Genomic DNA, 22,752 nt, shown 5'->3' on the forward strand with positions numbered 1-22,752 from the left:
TCTGGTGGGCAGAGCTCAGTAAAACTTTAATCTGCTTGCCTGCTGATGGGTGGGGCTGGGTTCCCTCCCTGTTGGTTGTTTGGCCTGAGGCGACCCAACACTGGAGCCTACCCGGGCTCTTTGGTGGGGCTAATGGCAGATTCTGGGAGGGTTCACACCAAGGAGTACTTCCCAAAACTTCTGCTGCCCGTGTCCTTGTCCTCATGGTGAGACACAGCCACCCCTGCCTCTGCAGGAGACCCTCCGACATTAGCAAGTAGGTCTGGTTCAGTCTCCTATGGGGTTACTCCTCCTTCCCCTGGGTCCCGATGTGCACACTACTTTGTGTGTGCCCTCCCAGAGTGAAGTCTCTGTTTCCCCCAGTCCTGTCGAAGTCCTGCAATCAAATCCCGCTAGCCTTCAAAGTCTGATTCTCTAGGAATTCCTCCTCCCGTTGCCGGACCCCCAGATAAGTGAAGCTTAGAACCTTCACTCCAGTGGGTGGACTTCTGTAGTGTAAGTGTTCTCCAGTTTGTGAGTCACCCACCCAGCAGTTATGGGATTTAATTTTATTGTGATTGCACCCCTCCTACCGTCTCATTGTGGCTTCTCCTTTCCTTTGGATGTGGGGTATCTTTTTTGGTGAGTTCCAGTGTCTTCCTGTCGATGATTGTTCAGCAGTTAGTTGTGATTCCAGTGCTCTGTCAAGAGGCGGTGAGTGCATGTCCTTCTACTCTGCCATCTTGAACCAATCTCTAGAAAGAGATCAAGTCTTAATGTACATTAGTTAGTCTTTGATAACTCAAAGATGCATACTGTAATCACACCCTAGGCTTTAAAAAACAGAAAGGAAAAATGTTTAATTACTAAGCTTATTAAGTGTAAAGACGGAAGGATAAAAAATTCACTTAATCTAAAAGAAATCAAGAAAGGAAAGAGAAAATAATAGAAATAGAATATTTAAGCATAAATATATCAGAAATTACATTAAATATATGAAGTGAATGCCACAATTACATGACAAAGCCTGCCTGACTGGATTAGAAGAATGGGTGACACAATTAAAAATATAGGGAAACAGAAAAATTAAAAGGAAAAACATGAAAAGAAACAAGAAAAACATGATAATAATCTATGGAAACACTAAGTCAAACAAAGCTGATTTACTAGTGTAATTAGAAATAGTAGATGTTAATGTAAGAAACATTTCTACAGATAAAAAGGATCTTTACGGTGTTAAAGGTTTGAATCTGCCAAAACAATGTAACAATTTTACTTTTATATACCCTAAAATATAAAAAAGTAAAATGGGGCAAGACTAAATTAAGTAATAGAAAATCTGACAATCATATTGCAAAATTTTAACAAGCAGCTCTCAGTAACATATAATACACATAAACTAGTTTAGTAAGGATATAAAGATATAAACAATTTAATTAATCTTTTCCTAAATAACATATGGGTACAAAAGAACTGCAGAGAAAAACTTATTTTTCTAATACACATGACATTTTTCTAAATGACCATATATTAGTATGCTAAGCATGTGAAACAAATTTCAGATATAAAATCATGCAGTGCATATTTTCTAACAGCAATGACTTTTTTGCTAGATATTAGAAATAAAAATACTAAAATAATTCTCATGTTTGGAAATCTAAAAATCAATTCTTAATAACAAACAAGTCAAAAATCCCAGAGGAGGGCTTCCCTGGTGGCACAGTGGTTGGGAGTCCGCCTGCTGATGCAGGGGACATGGGTTCGTGCCCCGGTCCGGGAAGATCCCACATGCCGCGGAGCGGCTGGGCCCGTGAGCCATGGCTGCTGAGCCTGCGCGTCCAGAGCCTGTGCTCCGCAACTGGAGAGGCCACAACAGTGAGAGGCCCGCATACCGCAAAAAAAAAAAAAAAAAAAAAAAAAAATCAAGTGAAAGACACAGAGAGAAGGAAAGATGGAAATTACAAAAACGATGGTGAACTTTCATGGAATATGTATGTATGTATATATATGTGGGTGTGTGTGTACGTATACATATAAATACATTTATAACACAAAGATAAATGTTAGTTCTTTGAAAAGATTGACCAATGTGACAGTGATCAAGAAAAAAGGATATAACAGATGAAGTATAAATTATACTGGTGTAACTAACAAGTAAGGTGACATCACTACAGATCTCACAGATAAAAAGATATTAAGAGGATAATATGAGCAAATTTATGTCAACAAGTTTCATGGTTTAGATGAAATCATCAAAATCCTAGAAAAGTAGACCTTTTGGAAACAAGGGGAAATAGAAAATATGAATAGCTTGCATCTATTCAAGGAATTGTATCTCTAACTAAAAACATAAAACGTTAAATATCTACTAATTTAAATGTTCATCTCCCAAAAACATCTTCACAGAAATATCCAAAACAATGTGTGTTAACATATATGGGCACCATAGCCCAGGTAAGTTGAGACAGACAATTAATCATCACACTCTTTTTCTGAAACATATTCATGTAAAATTCTTCAAATGGTAAACAAATTAAAATGCTTCAACAGCATTAATTTTATGATCTGTTAACCAGGAAGGACAATTGGTATTGCTTTCGTTCTTTAGATGTACTCCTGTCAACTAACTTTCTCCCCTTTCCTTGTAGTGGGTTTATAGCTCGGCTCACAGAGGATGAGTGAGTGGAGCGTAACGCAGGAGATGCATATTGAGAAGCCATAGTATTTAAGATCATGTTACCAATTTTAATTTTGGATAAGGAGAAGTTTTATTTACAGCCAGAAAAACTTGTGTTTAACCCAAGGTATTATAACTGAATAGGGGTTTGATGACCGCATATCCTAGAATGCTAAGGTTATATAATCCAAATTCCTGCCTGCAAAGATTTTGGTTTTATTTAGTGGTGACCATGCTCTTTAAGCATAATATATGACTTCTTTTGGTAGTTTTGTTAGCAAATGGATTGGGTTACTAGTAGTTTTCCTGTAAGTTAATTAGAATTCTAAGGATTTACCTTTTGGTTTAGTTTAATACATCTGTTAGACGGAGTCAAATTATAGAGTAGGCTGTGAAGGCTAAATTCCTTTTAATACCATTGCTTCAAGATTGATTATACTGATTCAGCCAAATCTCTAAATGGCTTCTTCCTTGTTTATCTTAAAGCTTGGTTCAGTGGAGAGAACTCTGTGTCAATTCTCGTCAGGTAGTTAGTGACTTTCCCCCACTTGCCCCTCTGAGTGTTTCGTTTTGTTTTTTAAAATATCTTCATATCCTTGAATATTTGTGAAACCTAAGTTGTATGCTCAGAGTTTGAATGAATGAAATTGATACATCACAGTTAGGAGTGTGTTAATTGTCCTTCCTGCAGTCGGCCCTGAGAGACACAAGGATAAGATTTACTCCTTAGAGATTTGCAAGTACATTCTATAATTTTACTTTTCACTGAGTAGGGGGATTAAGTGGGTTTGTTTCATTTTATTTTATGCTTAGAAAACTAAGAATATGAAAATTAATAGCCAATTAATAAGTCTCTTACAATTCTCTCTACCAGTTAGAAGGTACCCAGAGTTACCACATGGCCTATGATTTCCAGGGTTCTTTGGTACTTTTATCCAAACCCTCATAAATGTTGACCACCAAAAACACACAATACAATACACACAACACACAGTATCTTTCCCTGAATTATTCTATTTGCTCACATGTAATGAGATACACATTTTTTGAAATCAATTTTTATCTCCCTGTCCTTTTACATACGCTCCTTTATTCAAAATAAAGCTGGTTCATAGACTCGGCTCTGCCAGGGAGAGAAAGAAGAAATTAAGTAAAACCCATATTTAGCATTTGAATTTTTAAAATAAAGTTGCATAAAGATAAAGGAATAATGCTTCAATTAAAAAAAGTAAAAAATTAAAAAAATAAATAACTCATAAAAGAAGATAAAGGAATACTGTTTTCCTGACCGCTAGGCATCTTTAGAGAAATCCGGAGTATGTGATAATCACCTGGGTGTCTTATTAAGTATTGACTTCTGAACCTGGGGCTGGAAGATGGGTATGGGCAGGAAGTGAGTAACAGAGCCCAGGATTCTGCATATTCATTCATAATTTTTCTTTACACATACAATTTTTTTAAAATCACTGCCTTAGAAGATTTGAAAAATCTTTTACTATCTACATCAGGAGAAAGGGCAATGATTTGAGTGTTCGATTTAAAAAAATATTTTTTTATGATATAGTAGTTCATTCATACACATCTAATACTATGTTCAATGCTAAGTTTAGAATATTCTAACCATGTGATCCTATCCATATAAAAGTACCTTTTTTGCAGCAAAAAATTTAGCGAATTAAACTTATTTTTAAATTGTAATACAAAAAAAGAAATTTCTCTTAAGAATTAGTAAGTATTTTGACTGAGACCATGAGTTGTAGAACATTTCTTTTTATATTTTTTAGGCATAGAATTTTTGAAATTGTATTTTTTTTCTCCTCATCCTGAGAAGAATATTGATGAGGCTGCCATTTATAAATGCTTCTTTTGTTAACTAGTGAATATTTTATCTTTCCCTGAATATTCTATTTTAGATGCTGTAGTAGAAATCCATAATATATCCTGCATTAAAATAAAATGTTCTTATTCTCCCTATATGATGATAACGCTATTTTAAGTGATTCAAGATGTTGATAATATTTGAGGATGAACTCAGGTACATTATTTACCATTATGACCAATATTGGAAGTGGAAATACTGGATGGTGGGAATGGAAATAAACTAGGTGGTCCACGTGAGTGGAAAACCAGAGTTACACTAAGCAGGAATATAACCTATTATTCTGATCGGTGGTCAGATGTAAAAATGAAAAGTAGAGGAGAACTCCATGTTACCTCTAGCAGTTATGGCCTTAGTCCTTTCTGCCTTTCTGTGTGAAGAGGATAAGGGTTTCCAGAGAAACAATAAAGGTCAAACCTGCTGCTGGGGTGTTAACATTGCACCTTAGGCTGATTTATTTAGACCTCCAAGGTTTCCAATGAAAGATTCTTTTTTTTTTTTTTTTTTTCATTTGTTTAAATGTTTTTATTAAAAAAAAATTAAAGACCTTCATGGCACAACTTCTTCCCAGCACAGTTATGTTTTAGTTATACCAAATACAATACAATTACAACCAATAAATCATCAAGGTGGGGAGGGGGAACTTATGACTTCAAACTTAAAAGGGGGGAGGGAGCACTTCAAACAAAGTTAAAAAAATACTTAAAGAACCTTTCAGAGTAATTGCCAACACAAGTGTCTTAGATTGGCTTTCCATTTCCTGCCATCTAATCAATGCAGACACAGGTAGTGCTGAGAAATGAAGTGTCCCAATACAAGGTATACAGATGAGGTAATTTACAACAACACAGAAGTTGTTACTCTGTAAACCCTTGCCCCCCACCCACCCACCCAATTGGGTCTTTTTTTTTTTTTTCATGCTTCTGCAGTGACTCCTTAAGTAGCATTTTAAATACTTCTATTTCTTTTAAAAGGCTCTTGGGTGGCATTTCAGAGTCCTCTGCATTCACCTTACGTTTCTTGCAAGGTCTGATGCACGTTAGGAGGTCCAGCTGTTTGCAGCTCCCCACATCAGCCTCAGCTACACCTAGGTTCTCTGAGCTACAAGGGTGGGATGTGAAGTCTTGATTTACAGCCCTCCTCCCCACCTCAAAAGAAATAATTCATCAGTCATAAGTGTCCTGTTCAAATCACAATCCAGTGCAAACGTAATCTCAAACTGCATCTCTGGCACATCTGGTGCTTTGAGGTTCTGCACAAATTCAACATGGTAACCCCCACAGCATTCTAGGGCATAAAAGGGTCGAGAACAATAAATATCCACTGTAAGTGGCCACGAAGAAGATCACCCTGCCACATAGAGTGTCTTCCCTGTGGTTGAGAAGCACTATAAAAGGAGGCTTTAGCTTCCTCTAAAGTTTACCATTATATTCACTAAAGCCACCACCTCTGATAAAGTTACTAGAGCTAAGATGGGTTACAAAGTTAGATAAGTTCATTAAATTCAACTCCTCAAACAATTATGTTTATCTATGACGCCCAGGTGAGAAAGACTTGTGAATCTATAAAGGTAGGAGAATGGGGAACTAAGACTTCAGGCCTTAAAATATGTTGGAAGAATTTTTCCTAGTCCCCACAAGCAGCTACGGTAATGAAGCAACAGGAGAAAATACAGAGCTGATGGTTTTGCTATTGTGCTTAAAAAACTAGGCTTCCTCAGTGAAGCACCTGATAAACTTAGGTGGCTGGATTACAGTGGAAAATCCACTTTACACACACAAACACACAAAAACTGGCGACTCTTCCCATCCCCAATCCCTGCACTGCTGAGACACAAAATGAATTTATGGCAAAGGATCCTTAATCCCCAGAGACGCTTTGGCTTGTGGAGCTTTTTTAAGGCCTCTCTGCCTGGCCGGTACCATGGGTTGAACGAGGGTTGTATAAAAATGGGGGCCTTGGGAAGCCTCCACGGTACAGGGCTGCAGGCCCCTCAGATGTGAACGTGAGCCACCCACCCAGCGAGACCTTTACACAGGGAACTTAAATCTAACCTTGATAAATAAAACCAAACGTTTATTTACACCAAAGAATTCCAACACTGGATCTTTCACATATGAAGGACAAAGTATTATATATATACACACAGCAAGGGGTGGCAGGGCTGTAACAAGAGAGTTTAGTTTTCCCACAATTACAGGTCTACCATTTCAGTTTCACTGGAGATAGTGGCTCTGCTCCTACCTCTCAGGTACATTTACAAGACTGAGGGGCAGGTCTTCTCAATGGATGGCATGTGAGGGAAGGGGAAGGTAGGAGGAAAAGGTAGAAAGCTTAAAATAAAATGCAGTGGCCACATCTCTCACTAGTTCTTCAAGAGTTACTAGCATGAAACCAACATAGACAATGTTTTTTTCTTTTGTAAAAAGCAATAATTATACCCAGTAACTAACTGAATTCAAAAGGGCCAAGTCAAAGAAAATTGAAATAGACTTTGCCTTCCCCCTCCTACCAGCTATAGAGCATGTTGGGAGATGAAAGGGGAAGAGGACCAAGGTAAGGAGCCTGGGAGGGACAGTATTAAAGTTTTAAACTGAACTGAAACTAAATTGTAAGTGAGTTGGATTTAGGTTAGGTCAATAAGACATGATTCATACTGAACAGACGTTTTCAGGACCTGTCTGCACTTTGGGTAGATTTTCAGCATCTCAGTGTAACTAAGACATATTTCCACTAGATTCACCAGTATAACCCCACTGAAGCACTTTTGGAGTAAAGTGATATAAGTGACTAGCAGTACACTGCTCTTATAGGTTGGGTCCTTCCTTCCTCCTTCCTTCCCACCTCCCTTCAAGAAGCTACATTTTTGTAATCTCTGGAGGAGAGCATGAAATACAAACCCCTCGAAGTGTGGGATGGTAGGGGAGCAATGGTGGGCATGGGAAGAGATCTCCACCCAAGCGCAGCAGCCAGATTGAGGCTGGTTTATCTTTGTTCTTTAGTGGTGAGGAACTGAATTTGGAAGGGGAGAAAAAAATTTGTCCGTGAAATATTCCACCTGCAGATAATTTTTCAGGGAATCCCCTGAGTTATGAAAAGTTCGAGTTAAAAAAAAAAAGAAAGAAAAAAAAAGAAAATCAGCCTATTATAATTTTTTTTTTTTATGACTGAACTACTATAAATCCACAAGCAACGGTTCAGACACGGTGCTTCTGAAGTCTTTCACCCCCGCCCCCCCGCAGGCGCAAGCTGCATCGAGGGAGTGAGTGACTCCCCAGCCTCTGCTCAGGCATCAGGAGACAGAAGGGCCATTACTGCTGAGCGCCAGCGGCAGCTGGAACAGGCATCCCGAGGGGGTTGGCAGCAGCAATCACTGGTGAGCCTGCCAGAGGTCCAAGGGGTGAAGGGGTTGGCACTGAAGAAATCCCTGACATCATATTGGCGCTGCTGACAGGCGTACTGCCCCCTGGCATGCTAGATGAGCCCATTCGAGCCTGGTCCTTCACAACAGTGTAGAAATAGGGGTGCTCCATGGCCTCTCTTGCGGTGAGCCGTGACTGGTGGTCGTACCGCAGCAGCTTGTCCAGGAAATCCAAGGCCTCAGGGCTGACAAGGTGCTGGTTTTCACTGTGGACAAAGCGTTCCCATCGCTTACGGGAATGTCTGCCCAAGATATCGTTAAAACGTGGATCTAATTCAATGTTGTATTTGTCAATATAGTCATATAAATCTTCTGTCCCCAGAACCTTGGCTATCCTCACCAACTGATCATAATTGTCATGTCCATGGAAAAATGGCTCCTTCCGGAAGATCATACTTGCCAGCATACAACCCAAGCTCCACATATCCAAACTATAATCATACATCTGATAGTCTACAAGTAGCTCAGGACCTTTGAAATATCGGGAAGCAACTCGGACGTTATATTCTTGGCCAGGATGGTAAAACTCAGCCAAACCCCAGTCTATTAGCCGTAGCTTTCTGTGCTCATGATCAATCATGACATTATGGGGCTTTACATCTCTGTGCATAATCCCCATGCTGTGACAATAATCCAGGGCCTTCAGAATCTCATACATGTAAAATCGAATATCATAGTCTGTTAACGTCTGGTACAATTGCTTGAAGTCTGTGTTGTTTACGTGTTCAAAAACCAAGGCGGGAGTTCGTGACACAGGGTCTTTTACAATGTCTGCCAGTGTGATGATGTTGGGACCGCCTCGCAAATTCTCCAAAATCTTTATTTCACGCTTGATTTTCTTCTTCTTTACTGGCTTGAGAATTTTAACAACAACTTTTTCATTATTTGTGATGTTGATGGCTTCAAATACTTCACTGTATTTACCCCGGCCTAATTTTCTAACCAGCTGGTAGTCATCTTGATTTCCCCATTCCACCACATGTGACTCGTAATCCCAGTACTCTCGGGGTCTGTGTGTATTAACATCTGTGTAAACTCTGGCCCTGCTTGGCACGGGTCCCGACATGTCAGACAGGTTGGCGGACAAAGCTGGACTTGACGTTTGGAGAGATGGCAATCACTGTATTGAGAGGCAGCTGGGGGTAAGACCTCGTTTCAGAACTGTTTTCTTCAAACTAGAGCCCATGTTCCGCAACAAGAGAAGCCACCGCAATGAGAAGTCCGTGCACCGCAATGAAGAGTAGCCCTGGCTCGCCGCAAGTAGAAAAAGCCTGTGGTGGAAGCTGCAGCGGCGGCGGCCGCTCTCCCCACTCTTCACACAGACAATATGGCGGCGGCGGAGCAGGAGACACACGGCTCGGCCGCCAGCCGCAGGGACCAGAGCGAGCCCAATGAAAGATTCTGATCAAAGTTAATCCAACAGATGAAAACCTTTTTAAAATCATAAATATATTCATGTTTTTCAAGGAAATTACCAATAACATCTAGAGAAGAGGCTACAGTAGTTAAACTTTGGTGGGACTAATGAAAAGAGCCCGACTCTGCACTTGAAACACATGGATATGGCTCTGGCTCTGACATTTTATTAGTTGTCCAACTGCGGGTGGATCAATTAACCCCTGGGGTTCCCCACTGCTCCACTGCAAAATGAAAAAAAGGTTAACTCTTAAGATCCTTCTATTTCTGATATCAGTGATTCTAATAATCATCTTTGGTAATATTTTTATCGGATATAAGCATTCAAGTAATTAGGGATCAAAACAGTTGGTAAAGAAAGCAACATACTTATTGAGTTCTCAACTATGAGCTACATGCTGACGTGTTCCAAGATTGCAATGACTCTGGGTTAAAATTTTAAAACAATATATAATAATAGTTTATATTAAAGTATATTTTAAAATTTTGCAGCATTTACACAAACTTGTCCGAGCAAAGTCATATGAATTTTGAAAATAAATACTGTTGAACCAACATTAGGAATAGACGGTCCTCATCTTAAATCATCACAGGCTTTTATTGGTTTCTTCTCATTATATGAAGATTTGCCTTTTAGAATTCATGCTGGATATAATCATATCTTGGTTGTGGTTCTAGATGTCAATTTGTATTACATAGATTTTTTGGAAAGTTTTTATTTAAAAAAAATTTTATTGACGTATAGTTGATTTACGTGTTAATTTCTGCAGTACAGCAAGTGATTCCATTATACATATATAGACATTCTTTTTTTAATATTCTTTCCCATTATGGTTTATCATAGCATACTGAATAGTTCCCTGTGCCATACAGTAGGCCCTTGCTGTTTATCCCATTTCATATATGATAGCTTACATCTGCTAACCCCAACCTCCTGCTCCACCCCTCCCCCAGAGGTCTCCCCCGTGGCCACCACCAGCCTGTTCTCTGTCTGTGAGTCTGTTTCTGTTTCATAGATAGGTACATTTTGGTCATATTTTAGATTTAACATATAAGTGATATCATATGGTATTTGTCTTCCTCTGTCTGACTTACTTCACTTAGTATGATAATCTCTAGGTCCATCCATGTTGCCGCAAATGGCACTATTTCATTCTTTTTTATGGTTGAATAGTATTCCATTGTATACATGTATATCTTCTTTAGCCATTCCACTGTCAATGGACATTTAGTTTGTTTCCATGTCTTGGTTATTGTAACTAGTGCTGCTATGAACATTGAGGTGCATGTATCTTTTTGAATTATAGTTTTGTCTGGATATATGTCCAAGAGTGGGATTGTTGGATCAGATGGGAGCTCTATTTTTAGTTTTTTAAGGAACCTCCATACTGTTCTCCATAGTGGCTGCACCAATTTACATTCCCACCAACAGTGTAGGAGGGCTCCCTTTTCTCCACACCCTCTCAGCGTTTGTTACTTGTAGAGTGTTTAATGATGGCCATTCTGACCATTGTGATGTGGTACCTCATTGTAGTTTTGATTTCTATTTCTCTAACAATTAGTGATGTTGAGCATCTTTTCATGTGCCTGTTGACCATCTGCATGTCTTCTCTGGAGAACATCTCTTTAGGTCTTCTGCCCATTTTTCGATTGGGTTGTTTGGTCTTTTGCTACTGAGTTGTATGAGCTGTTTCTGTATTTTGGAAATTAATCCCTTGTCGCTCACATCATTTGCAAACATTTTCTCCCAGTCTGTAGGTTGTCTTTCTATTTAGTTTATGGTTTCCTTTGCTGTGAAAAAGCTTTTAAGTTCAATTAGGTCCCATTTGTTTATTTTTGTTTTTATTTCTGTTGCCTTGGGAGACTGACCTAAGAAAACATTGGTATGACTTATGTCAGAGAATATTTTGCCTATGCTCTCTCCTAGGAGTTTTATGGTGTCATGTCTTTCATAGATTTTTAAAATCATCTTCTGTGTTTATTTTTAACATATTTTTTAACATATTTTTTAACATATTTTTAAATGTTACTATTCACTTTATATCAAGCACTCATTTTGACCTTGCATTTAATCATCAAATTTCAACAATATTTGATAAGCTTCCTTTCACAGAAGCCAAGTTATGTGTCAAAGGCCCACAGCTAGTTTTAGTTATGGGCTTGTAATGGGAACTCAGATTTTCCTACTCAAATCCCAGGGATTTTTCCACAATGTCATAGCTACCAGGAAATACATTCTCTGTGCAGGTGACCATGACTCTTAGGCTTTAGAATGACATTAAATTTTAAGGCAGTAGATACTTGAAAAAACTGTGTTTGTCATGATTTGTTTCTTGTGAAATAAAACTGATATTAACTGCATGGATTTCTTAAAGAAAACTACACCCTCCAAAAAGCTAGTCCAAGTTCCCTGTCAACGCATTTTATTAATATTACTATAGGCTATAGCTCTCTCGTGGTCAAAACTGTTCTCTGTTTTAAAAATACATGATAGTAACACTTAGAAATGGAGGATAAAAACAAAATCGAGATCATTGGAGAAGTGTTTCCAAGCTCAAGACATTAGGAAGCAATAAACCATTGTTCTTCATAATACAGTCTGTTGGCTCATATCTGAAATTCTGAGTGATGCACATGTGCCAGGAATGATAAACTACCCTGAGAAAAGGTGACGCACGTACCTGCACAGCCCCTGTACGATGTATCAGGATTGAGCCTGAAGCATCGTCTTCCTTTCCTTCCTCCTTCCTTCTTCCTCCTGTTCATACCTTGATCTCTTTCTCTGCTCTTACAAAACCATCCTGCTTCTGATCCTTCTCTATACTTTTCTCCCAAATCATAAGAATATGATGGGCTGTCTAAAAACCATTTTCACGGTGTCACATATCCGCAATATTTAGGAGAGTATTTTTAGACACGTTAGTGGAAATGTCCTTGTGTTTCTGGTTCCTATGTTTTTTTTTTTCTCTGTAATTCATTCAGAAATTAGGGATGGGTTAAATCAGACTAGATTTTTATGCCGATGAATTTAACAGCTGGTTGATTTGTGACACACCTTCTTTGAAGTGGGTGACTCACCATCTTTCTTTAAAGTATGTTGTTAATATTTCCCTTTTAGTGAGCATCAATACTCATTATAAAAAATGCTAAATTATAGAAAATTAGAAAGAAAAAACAATTATTAATATATTACTATTATACTTAATATTATCTTTGTTGTTTTGTTAGCATTTTTCTTCATATTAGTTTTGATAAATTTATTTATTTTTTATTTTTTTTATTTTTTAAAATTTATTTATTTTTGCTGTGTTGGGTCTTCGTTTCTGTGTGAGGGCTATCTCTAGTTGCGGCAAGCAGGGGCCACTCTTCATCGCGGTGCGCAGGCCTCTCACTATCGCGGCCTCTCTTATTGCCGAGCACAGGCTCCAGACGCGCAGGCTCAGTAGTTGTGGCTCACGGGCCTAGTTGCTCCGCGGCATGTGGGATCCTCCCAGACCAGGGCTCGAACCCGTGTCCCCTGCATTAGCAGGCAGATTCTCAACCACTGCGCCACCAGGGAAGCCCAGTTTTGATAAATTTAGGATCTCAATATACACAATTACTTTGTCATTGCTGTTGTTTTTATATGATTTTCTTTCAATTTTCCAAATACAATAAGTCCCATGTTCTTTTAAGATCTTTGGAATTACTTTTAATTGCTGTGTAATACCCTGTTGGTTAACTATCGGGTAATATCATAGTAATTCTAAATTGTTTGTTACCCTTGTAGAGTGATTAGTCTGCATTTTATCTAAGGTACGAGCATTGCTCGTACTATTGACTAGGTAATCCCACCAAGTCACAGCTATAGACACTGTAATAAATATTTTCAAGTGTAATATGTTGTTACTGTTGTTGCTTTATTTCCTTTTGGTAGACTCCCACAAACGAAACTGTTGTCACAAAAGATAGAGAAAATTTTAAGGTTCTTGATAATGAATGCCAATACCTTCCCAAGGACTGTCCTACTTGTTTTCCATGAGTTACCCAGGAAGCAGCCCATTCGATGACTTGCCCTGTCACGCTCTTAGTGGTTTCCAACCCTGTATGAATCCACCACAAGGAACGTGGATTTCACGACTTGCCCCAATGCTCCACCTGCTGCTGTTTTCCACACAAAGCCAAGTAACAGCAAGGGAAGATCCTTTTTTTTTAAAAAAAAAAGATTTACTTATTTATTATCTATTTATTTTTGGCTGCATCGGGTCTTCTTTGCAGCACACAGGTTTCTCTCTAGTTGTGGCATGCGGGTTTTCTCTTCTCTAGTGGAGGCGCGCGGGCTCAGTAGTTGTGGTGTGTGGGCTTAGGTGCCCTGGGGCATGTGGGATCTTAGCTCCCTGACCGGGGATTGAACCCGCATCCCCTGCATTGTAAGGCGGATTCTTTACCACTGGACCACCAGGGAAGACCCAAGGGCAGATCCTTTTAAGTCAAAGTTGACTGTGAAGAGATCTCTGTCCTAATTAAGAAGCTCTAGTTGTTAAAAAAAGGGTAAAGAAACCCTACCTCTATTTTTACAGCTATGTCTTGACAATCCTTATCGATTAGATGCCCCTCTGAGGATTTTCTTTTTCACTCAGTGACTATGTCACATGCATAATGTCATCAGAGGATGACCTCAAGAGTATTTTTCTCAGTGATATTTCACTATTTATACAAATGAGAAAGAACACCAGCTCTTTCAGAGGCGTTTGAGAGAGGAGAGGAGGTGTGAAGGGACCGGTCCAGGAGAAGGAAGCGACATCTGCTATGTAAGGACCACTTCACGGGTATCATGGAAACCCACGCAGGACTCAGGTGTCAAGATAGTTCTGGTAACCTGCATAAACTTCCCCCGCAACATCAGAGAGGAGACGCAGGTTGTTGTGACCTGGGGGCGAGCCCGGCAGGAAGACACAGGCCAGATGTGGGGAGCAGAGCAGTGACTGGGGCCTGAGACGGGAGAGGCAGTGAGAGATGTGGGTTAATGCCTAGGCGGGGGACAGAAGAAGGGAGCCTGGTTTTGTTCTGAATTTCATTAGTAACTCACGTTTACTGACCACTTTCTCTACTTTCTAGTCGAGGGAGATGCAGCGGAGAGCAAGTCTCCATCCTCAAGTTGCTGACTTTCCGCGGGGGAGAGGGCTGCATTGTTAACACCGACAATGTTTTTAGTCTTCCATAACTCTATGAATTATTATTATTTACGTCTTTGGACCAGCTCAGTCATAATTTCCAAATACCGCCTGTCCCTGCAAGTTGGAAGTGCACAGAAGCCGGCATGGATCCGGGCGCACAGTGGGGTCTTAGTGGTTAACAGACTTAAGATCAAGAAGTGCGTGGACCCGTATCTCTGGGCACATGGCCACGTCACAGCAGTGCTCGTTACTACCTGCCAAGGAGAAGCTGCCTTTTTCTGAAAACAACTCTTCCTAGGATGACAAGAACCACATAAGTGCATAAAGAAAATCGTCTCGGGTTCAGAGAGGTTCCGGGAAGGAACCACACAAGGTGATGCGGGCTCAGCCACGGGGAAGGAGGACCCGACGGGAAGTGAACGTTAGTTTCCATTTGTGCTGGGAAGGAGTCGCTGTCAGAAGATATGGGGGACAGGATTCTGAGGCAGACAGGTAAGTGCGGAGGTCTTGAGGCTGTTCTGAGCGACAGGAGCGGAGGGGCAGCAATGAGGTGAAGTTTCAGTGAATGACGAGGAGACGGGGAAACAGAGTGAAGGGGAAGGTCGGCAGGTGTCACCAGACGCCACTTGGCCCAGGGTTCCCCTCCCACTGGGTCCTAGTCCCCACGGAGACCTGTCAGATGTTCTCGGGTACCGAAGGGGCGTCGTACCCACTTCAGGAAAGTTGCTCTGCCTTCCTGCCCTTTAAGAGGGAATAAATCCTGACCACGAGGGGAACCCATGGGAGGTGGCCTTGCCCCTGCATTGGGGACACTTGTGCACTTTGACCTTTGCAGCATTTCCCTGAATCCATCGCACACTGAGAGTGTGTGTAGCCACCTTGACCTTTAAAGCTTACTGGCTTCCATCTCCCTAACAGTGAAATGCGTTAATAAAAGCGACTTCCCTGCTCCTCTTGGTCTGTTGTTTGGACGAAGCGGCGACATCTACGTGAAACCCCCCAGTAAGCTATGAATCAGTCCCCTAGTGCTGTCACAGTCTGTTCTGTTAAACTGTCATTTGGCAAATGTGAAACCCATGAAAAGCATATACGTTTCTGGGAAACAGGACTTAATGGTATTGCTTCTGATGCTTAGTGACTTACCCAAATTCCCATAGTTATTTAGCAGCAGACAGACCCTAGCTGATTTATCACAGTGGTCCCCAACCTTTTTGGCACCAGGGATTGTTTTCGTGGAAGACAATTTTTCAGGGTGGGGGTGATGGTTCAAGTTGTAATGTAAGCGATGGGGAGTGGTGGAGAGTGGCAAGGAGCGGCGGGGAGTGATGGGGAGCGGTGGGGAGCGGTGGGGAGCGATGGGGAGCGGTGGGGAGCGGTGGGGAGCGGTGGGGAGCGATGGGGAGCGGTGGGAATCGATGTGGAGCGATGGGGAGTGGTGGGGAGCATTGGGGAGCAGTGGGGAGCGGTGGGGAGCAGTGGGGAGCGATGTGGAGCGGGGGGAGCGGTGGGGAGCGGTGGGGAGCGGCGGGGAGCGGTGGGGAGCGGTGGGGATCGATGTGGAGCGGTGGGGAGCGGTGGGGAGCGATGGGGAGCGGTGGGGAGCAGCAGATGAGGCTTTGCTTGCTCTCCAGTGTTCAACTCCTGCTGTGTGGCCTGGTCCCTAATGGGCCTCCGTACTGGTCTGCAGCCCAGGGATTGGGGGACCCCTGATTTATCGTCACAAAAAACGTATACTCTTCCTTTCCATATTCAGAGATCAAATATTAACAATCCAGCCAGAAAAGTTTAATAGCCAGAGACTAAGGGGGCATGGTTAACTTAATCAAGTCAAGAAATATGGCAAGTTATTTGTTTATCTATCATCTATCTAATATCTATCTATCATCTATCCATCTATCTATCCATCTCTACATCTATCTACCTCTATATCCATCTATCTATCTATCCATCTATCTATCTATCCATCTCTACATCTATTTATCTCTATATCCATCTATCTATCTCTATATCCATCTATCTATCTGTCCATCTCTACATCTATCTATCTCTATATCCATCTATCTATCCATCTATCTATCTATCTATCTGTCACTCTATCTATCTATCTCCCTCTATTTATTTATTTACTTTGGTGGTTGTTATCCAGAGTGCCTGAGTCACAAGTTACAAACACATTTCGAGAAATATTCAAGGCTTTTGCTGTTCTCACCACTACTGTCTCTGGGGTCACTCTAACAAATTTTACTTTTAAATTAAATATCCCTCTAAGCACATAGTCACTAATGGTATGTTTTATTTTTGACATGTTCTCAGGACATTTTCCCCTCTGCTTACTCGACTCAGGGATGCAAAGAGCCGTTTAACATCTAAAAGACACTGTATTTCTTTTTAACCCAGCATTTTCCATTTGTTTTGCCAATTATGAGTAAATTTGAATATCCCACCTTGGAATTCAGTTGGCTCCTTGACATTCTCATTTCCAGCCAGTTCTAAAGTTATACTGCTCTATTCCATCTGTGATCAGAACTTTTTTCCTCTTTTGAAACTCTTTAGACTCAAATAATTTTGGATGTTTTAAACTGTGCAAAAAATCAGTAAATCTCTAGCAAGATTACATATTAACTGGAGTAAACCTGTTGTTTCAGAATGAACCAAATTTAAAACTATGTATTCATTTATTTAAAAATTGGATACTGTCTATCTGCCAGGCGTCATTCTTAGCACCTGGTATTTATCAATGGAAAATTACCCTGACAGACACGGAACCAAGTTTCTAGTTGTAGGAGACACACAATAAGTAATAGGCATAATGTGGAATTAATTATACACCATGTTAGAAGGAAACAAACACTGTGACAAAGACAGAGTAGGGTAAGGACCGGCACATCTATTTCCATCATTCTTCCTCTTCTGCTGACCCACTTCTGCTGAATTAGCAGCCTCAACATTGAACCCGGCATGGACAGTCCCAGGTTGGTGCTTGGCCCCAGCTGGCAGGAATTCCTCAATGCCGTTTCCTAATTCCTGTGCAGTCAGGGCGGACTCAGCTATGGACCAGAGCCGAAATAGTCCTGTGAATCTCCAGTCAGAGGCTCACCCATGCGTCTCGAGGACAAGTTCTTACAGACCGGAAAATGCCTGGTCACAGAGTGCATTTTATCCTGTGGTTCACGGTCATAACAGCTGCAGAGACCACGTTTTCAGGGAGCCCGTTCATATTGCAGGTTAGCAGCAGGCATGTCCCTTTGGTGATGGAGTTAGGCTCACTGGTGCCTCTCCTTCAGGGAGGAATGTCTTCTCCACAAGGGTTCCTTCAGATTGCTTCAGGTTCCTCAGCCAGGACAGGGTCACTAGGTTTGAAAAGTCAGGGTCTGCACTGACCCTTTTGTTGTGGGGTGGGGCCGTTGCCCGTCGGGAAAAAGTGGTAGAAGATTTAGGCAACCCATGGCGTCAACCAGGATTAGATTACCAGGTATTTTGACACCCACCAGTATATTTATTTATCTTAGATGCTTTTTTTTTTTTTTTTTTTCCTTTAGTCACTAACCCTTATCATGGTTAAAAAGAAATGGAATTTCTATGACAGTTTATTAGGAAAACCAGCTCGGTTAAAATTTCCAAGAAACATCAGGAAGTTTGTTAGTTAAGTATCAAACATACCCCGAAGCCAACACTTATATATCTTACTTAACATATGTAAAGGATAAAAAAGCCTGAGATAAAACCTACAATTTAATAAATGCTTACCAAGTCTTCCTACTGAAGGTGGCTCAATTAAATCATCTAAAATCATGCTTCCATTAATAGAGTCTACTTTAAGTGAGCCAGTGTCTACTTTGAACTAAATTTATGACAATCACTTAGAGTCTATTAAAAAATTAGAATTTTTTGGACAATGGATTTTTTTTTTTTTGCCTTGAAAATAGAGCAAAAACTCAAAAGTCATTCATGTAAGGAGAAATGTTTTGTTCTCCTTCTTGGTAAAACACAGGCACATGCTTCCGCAATGAAGATTAAAGAAGACAGGAAGCATATTACTCATTCTTTCGTGTGATAAATAGTTCTTACTGACAAGTAAGACTGATAGTTACTATTCTGGAGTTAAGGGTGCAGGGTTGAATTATTTGCATAATTTGGTCTGGGGAATCACAGTCTTCTGGTAAAAATATTGACATGAAAAAATAATCTATAAAAGCTAAAATAGATGGGACTTTCCTGGTGGTCCAGTGGTTAGGATTCCACGGTCTCACTGCCCGAGGGTGCGGGTTTGATCGCTGGTCAGGGAACTAAGATCCCGCAAGCTGCGTGGTGTGGCCAAAAATATTTTTTTTAAGTTAAAAAAAGAAAAGCTAAATTAGAAACATGGACACAAGACATACTATATTCTGGAAACACAGAGGAGGAATCTCTAGCTTTGCACAGAGGATTAGAGGCAGTTCTCAGGGAAGGCGGGCACCTGAGCTGGTCAAGTGAAAATTCTTTTCCTGGACAGATGGAAGCAAGGGCTGTCAGTGGGAAGGAACCAGCAGACACGAAAGCGTAGAAATGAGGATTCGGGAGAACTTGGGTCCATGTACCGGGAACAGAAGAAGAGTAGGAGTGAGGGGATGGACAGACGCAGACGAGACAGAAGGGTGGACACACGTGGGCACGGGCTATTCTGGGAGCCGTGTGGGAGGCCAGGATGTGGGGTGAGGAACGGGAAGGTATTCTGAAGCCAGCAGAAAGCTTCGCGGTCACCAGAAGTGTTGAAAGAGGTGATGAAACGAGCTAATTTCATTTCTCATTTCTCATTCTGACAACCACAATAAGATACCATTTAACACCCACCGGATGTCAAAACCTAAAAGGACTGATGATGTGAAAAGGTGTAAGGATATAGAGCCACTGGTGGGAGTGGGAAAGGTACAATCACTTTGGAGAAGTGTTTGCCAGCTTTTTATATCGCTTAAAAATAAGCATGACCCAGGAAATCCACTCCCAGACACTGACGCCAAGAAAAAGGTAAACATATGTTTGCAAAACACATTGCAGAAGAATGTTCGCCTGACTTTATTCATTAGAGCCCTGAACTTAACACGCTCCAAATACCAGTTGCTGGCAGAGTAGATGAACGAATTGTAATCTGTTCACAAAGTGGAATACTACTCACCAATAAGAACTAATAATCTGGGACTTCCCTCTGGTCCAAAGACTCCGCGCTCCCATTGCAGGGGGCCCAGTTCCGGTCCCTGGTCGGGGAACTAGATCCCGCACGCCGCAACTAAAGGTCCCGCATGCCGCAACTAAAGGTCCCGCATACAGCAATGAAGATCCCGCATGCCGCAACTAAGACCCGGTGCAGCCAGATAAATAAATATTTTTTTAAAAAACTAATAATCTTTAAAATAAACAACATGAATGAATCTCAAAAATATTACGCCAAGCAAAAAAGCCAGACACAGGGCTTCCCTGGTGGCGCAGTGGTTGGGAGTCCGCCTGCCGATGCTGGGGACACGGGTTCGTACCCCGGTCTGGGAAGATCCCACATGCCGCGGAGCAGTTGGGCCCGTGAGCCATGGCCGCTGAGCCTGCGCGTCCGGAGCCTGTGCTCCGCAACGGGAGAGGCCACAGCAGTGAGAGGCCCCTGTACCGCAAAAAAAAAAAAAAAAAAAGCCAGACACAGAAGAATACATACTGGATGAATCCATTTATATGAAGTTCAAGAAGAACCAAACTAATCTCTTATTCTATAAATCCTAACAATGGTTGCTGGGAGGGGAAGGATTGAATGGAAGCGGGCTTCAGGAAATTATCTGGAGACATTAAAAAGCTCTAAATCTTGATTAGGGTCATGCTTGCACAGAGTACATATTTATGAAAACTTATGGGATATTTCAGATTATCTGAGTTCCCCTAAATGTTGTTAGTTGAAGTAAATGTTATCTTGATTTTAAAAAACGACAATTTTGCTAGCAACATGGAGGGGAACCACAAAGGTAGATGGAGATGCCGTAGCAAAAATACTGCTGAAGAGAACGATGCCTTATTATGATAAAAGGTAAGGATCTGAGCGAAGACGGTGGTAAAAATGCCACAGAGGAGAGCAGATTTCATGACAGAGAAATTTCAGAGGAATCGAAGACTGTTCATAGTATGATGATGGTGAGGGTGATGGGCGGAGAGAAAGAGAAGCAAATAAAGAATGGATGTAGGGGCTTCCCTGGTGGCGCAGTGGTTGAGAGTCCACCTGCCGATGCAGGGGACTCGGTTTCGTGCCCTGGTTCGGGAAGATCCCACATGCCGCGGAGCGGCTGGGCCCTGTGAGCCATGGCCGCTGAGCCTGCGCGTCCGGAGCCTGTGCCCTGCGGCGGGAGAGGCCACAACGGTGAGAGGCCCACGTACCGCAAAAAAAAAAAAAAAAAAAAAAGAATGGATGTATTTTGATGTCAATGTGAAAAAAATATTAAAGGGCAGAAAACCCAGACTAGCTAAACACAATATCTAAGTAGAACAACAAAGACAGACTAGACATCAAGACTTACTACAAAGTACAGTCATCTGTACGTTGTGATATTGGTGAAAAGTAGACAAATAGATCAATGGAATAGAATAGAGAACCCAGAAATAGTCCATAGAGTCAAGTGATCTTTGAAGAAGGAGCAAAAGGACAGTCTTTTCAAAAAATGGTTCTGGAGCAAAGGGAAATCCATATGTAAAAAAAAAAAAAAAATCTAGACACAGACCTTTCACAAAAATAAACTAAAAATGGATCATAGCCCTAGATGTAAAGTGCAAAAGTATAAAACTCCAGGGAGGTACCATAGGAGAAATCAGACATGACCTTGCTTTTGGCAATGACTTAGATACAATATCAAAAAGCAAGGTCCATGAGAAAATAATTGATAAGTTGGATTTCATTAACATTAAAAACTTCTTCACTACAGAAGATGCTGTTAAAAGAATGAAAAGACATATCTGATAAAAGACTAGTATTTAAAATAGTCAAAGATGGGACTTCCCTGGTGGTCTAGTGGTTAAGACTCGGCACTTTCACTGCCAAGGGCCTGGGGTTCAATCCCTGCTGGGGGAACTAAGATCCCGCAAGCTGTGCAGCGCGGCCAAAAAAAAAAAAAAAGTCAAAGAACTCCTGAAACTCAGTAATAAGAAAATAAACCATACAGCTGAAAAATGGGCAAAGGATGTGAACAGACACCTCACCACAGAAGATACACAGAGCATTTGAAGGGATGCTCTACATTATATATCATTAGGGAAATTCAAATTAAAACCACAGTAAGATACTACCACACACCTATGAGAATGGCCACAATCCAAACCACAGACGAGACCAGAGGCTGGTGAGGGTGTGGAACAGCAGGAACTCCCATTCCCTGTGGGTCAGAATGCAGGACGGGGCAGCCACTTTGGAAGACAGCGTGGCAGTTTCTTCCAAAGCTGAACATACTCTTACTGTACAATCCAGCAGTTGTGCTCCGTAATATTTACTCCAAGGAGTTGAAAACGTATGTTCGCACAACACCTGCACACGACGTGTATAGCAGCTTCATTCACAATTACCAAAACCTTGGAAAACCAAGATGTCCTTCAGCAGGTTAGCGGATAAGCAAACTGTGCATTCATACATGGAATATTATGCAGTGATAAAAAGGAATGAGCTATCAAGCCACAGAAAGATACCTTCAATGGAACCTTAAATGCATATTACTAAGTGAAAGAAGCCAATCTGAAAAGGCTACAGACTGTATGATTCCAGCTACATGACATTCTGCAAAAGGCAAAACTATGGCAACAGTAAAAATATCACTGGTTGCCAAGACTTCCAAGGGAGGGGAAAAGGGATAAATAGTTGTAGCACATGGCATTTTTAGGGCACAAAATTACTCTGTATGACACTGTAATACAGATACGTGTCATCATACATTTGTTAAAGCCCACAAAATACACAACACCAGGAGTGAACACTATTGTAAACTACGGACTTTAGTTAATAATGATGGATCAATACTAGCTCATCAGTCGTTACAGATGTGCCACACTAATGGCAGACATTAATAAGGAGGGAAATTGGAGAACATTGCTAAGAGGATATATGAAAACTCATGACTTCAGTTTGATATAGATTGTGTAGGTACATGTTTGTTATTCAGGTGGAGAAATGTAACAGCAATGAATGTATCTAAGATCTAGTAAAAAATGGATAAACATATGTGTAGAGGAAGAA

General features: G+C 41.0%; 1 pseudogene; it reads right to left on the minus strand.

Annotated features, from left to right (window-relative positions):
• Positions 1-6,912: 6,912 nt before the first annotated feature.
• LOC132427626 (casein kinase II subunit alpha pseudogene) lies at positions 6,913-9,126 on the minus strand (annotated as a pseudogene).
• Positions 9,127-22,752: the final 13,626 nt, after the last annotated feature.

This window comes from Delphinus delphis, chromosome 6, assembly GCF_949987515.2.
Source record: "Delphinus delphis chromosome 6, mDelDel1.2, whole genome shotgun sequence".
Lineage (NCBI taxonomy): Eukaryota > Metazoa > Chordata > Mammalia > Artiodactyla > Delphinidae > Delphinus > Delphinus delphis.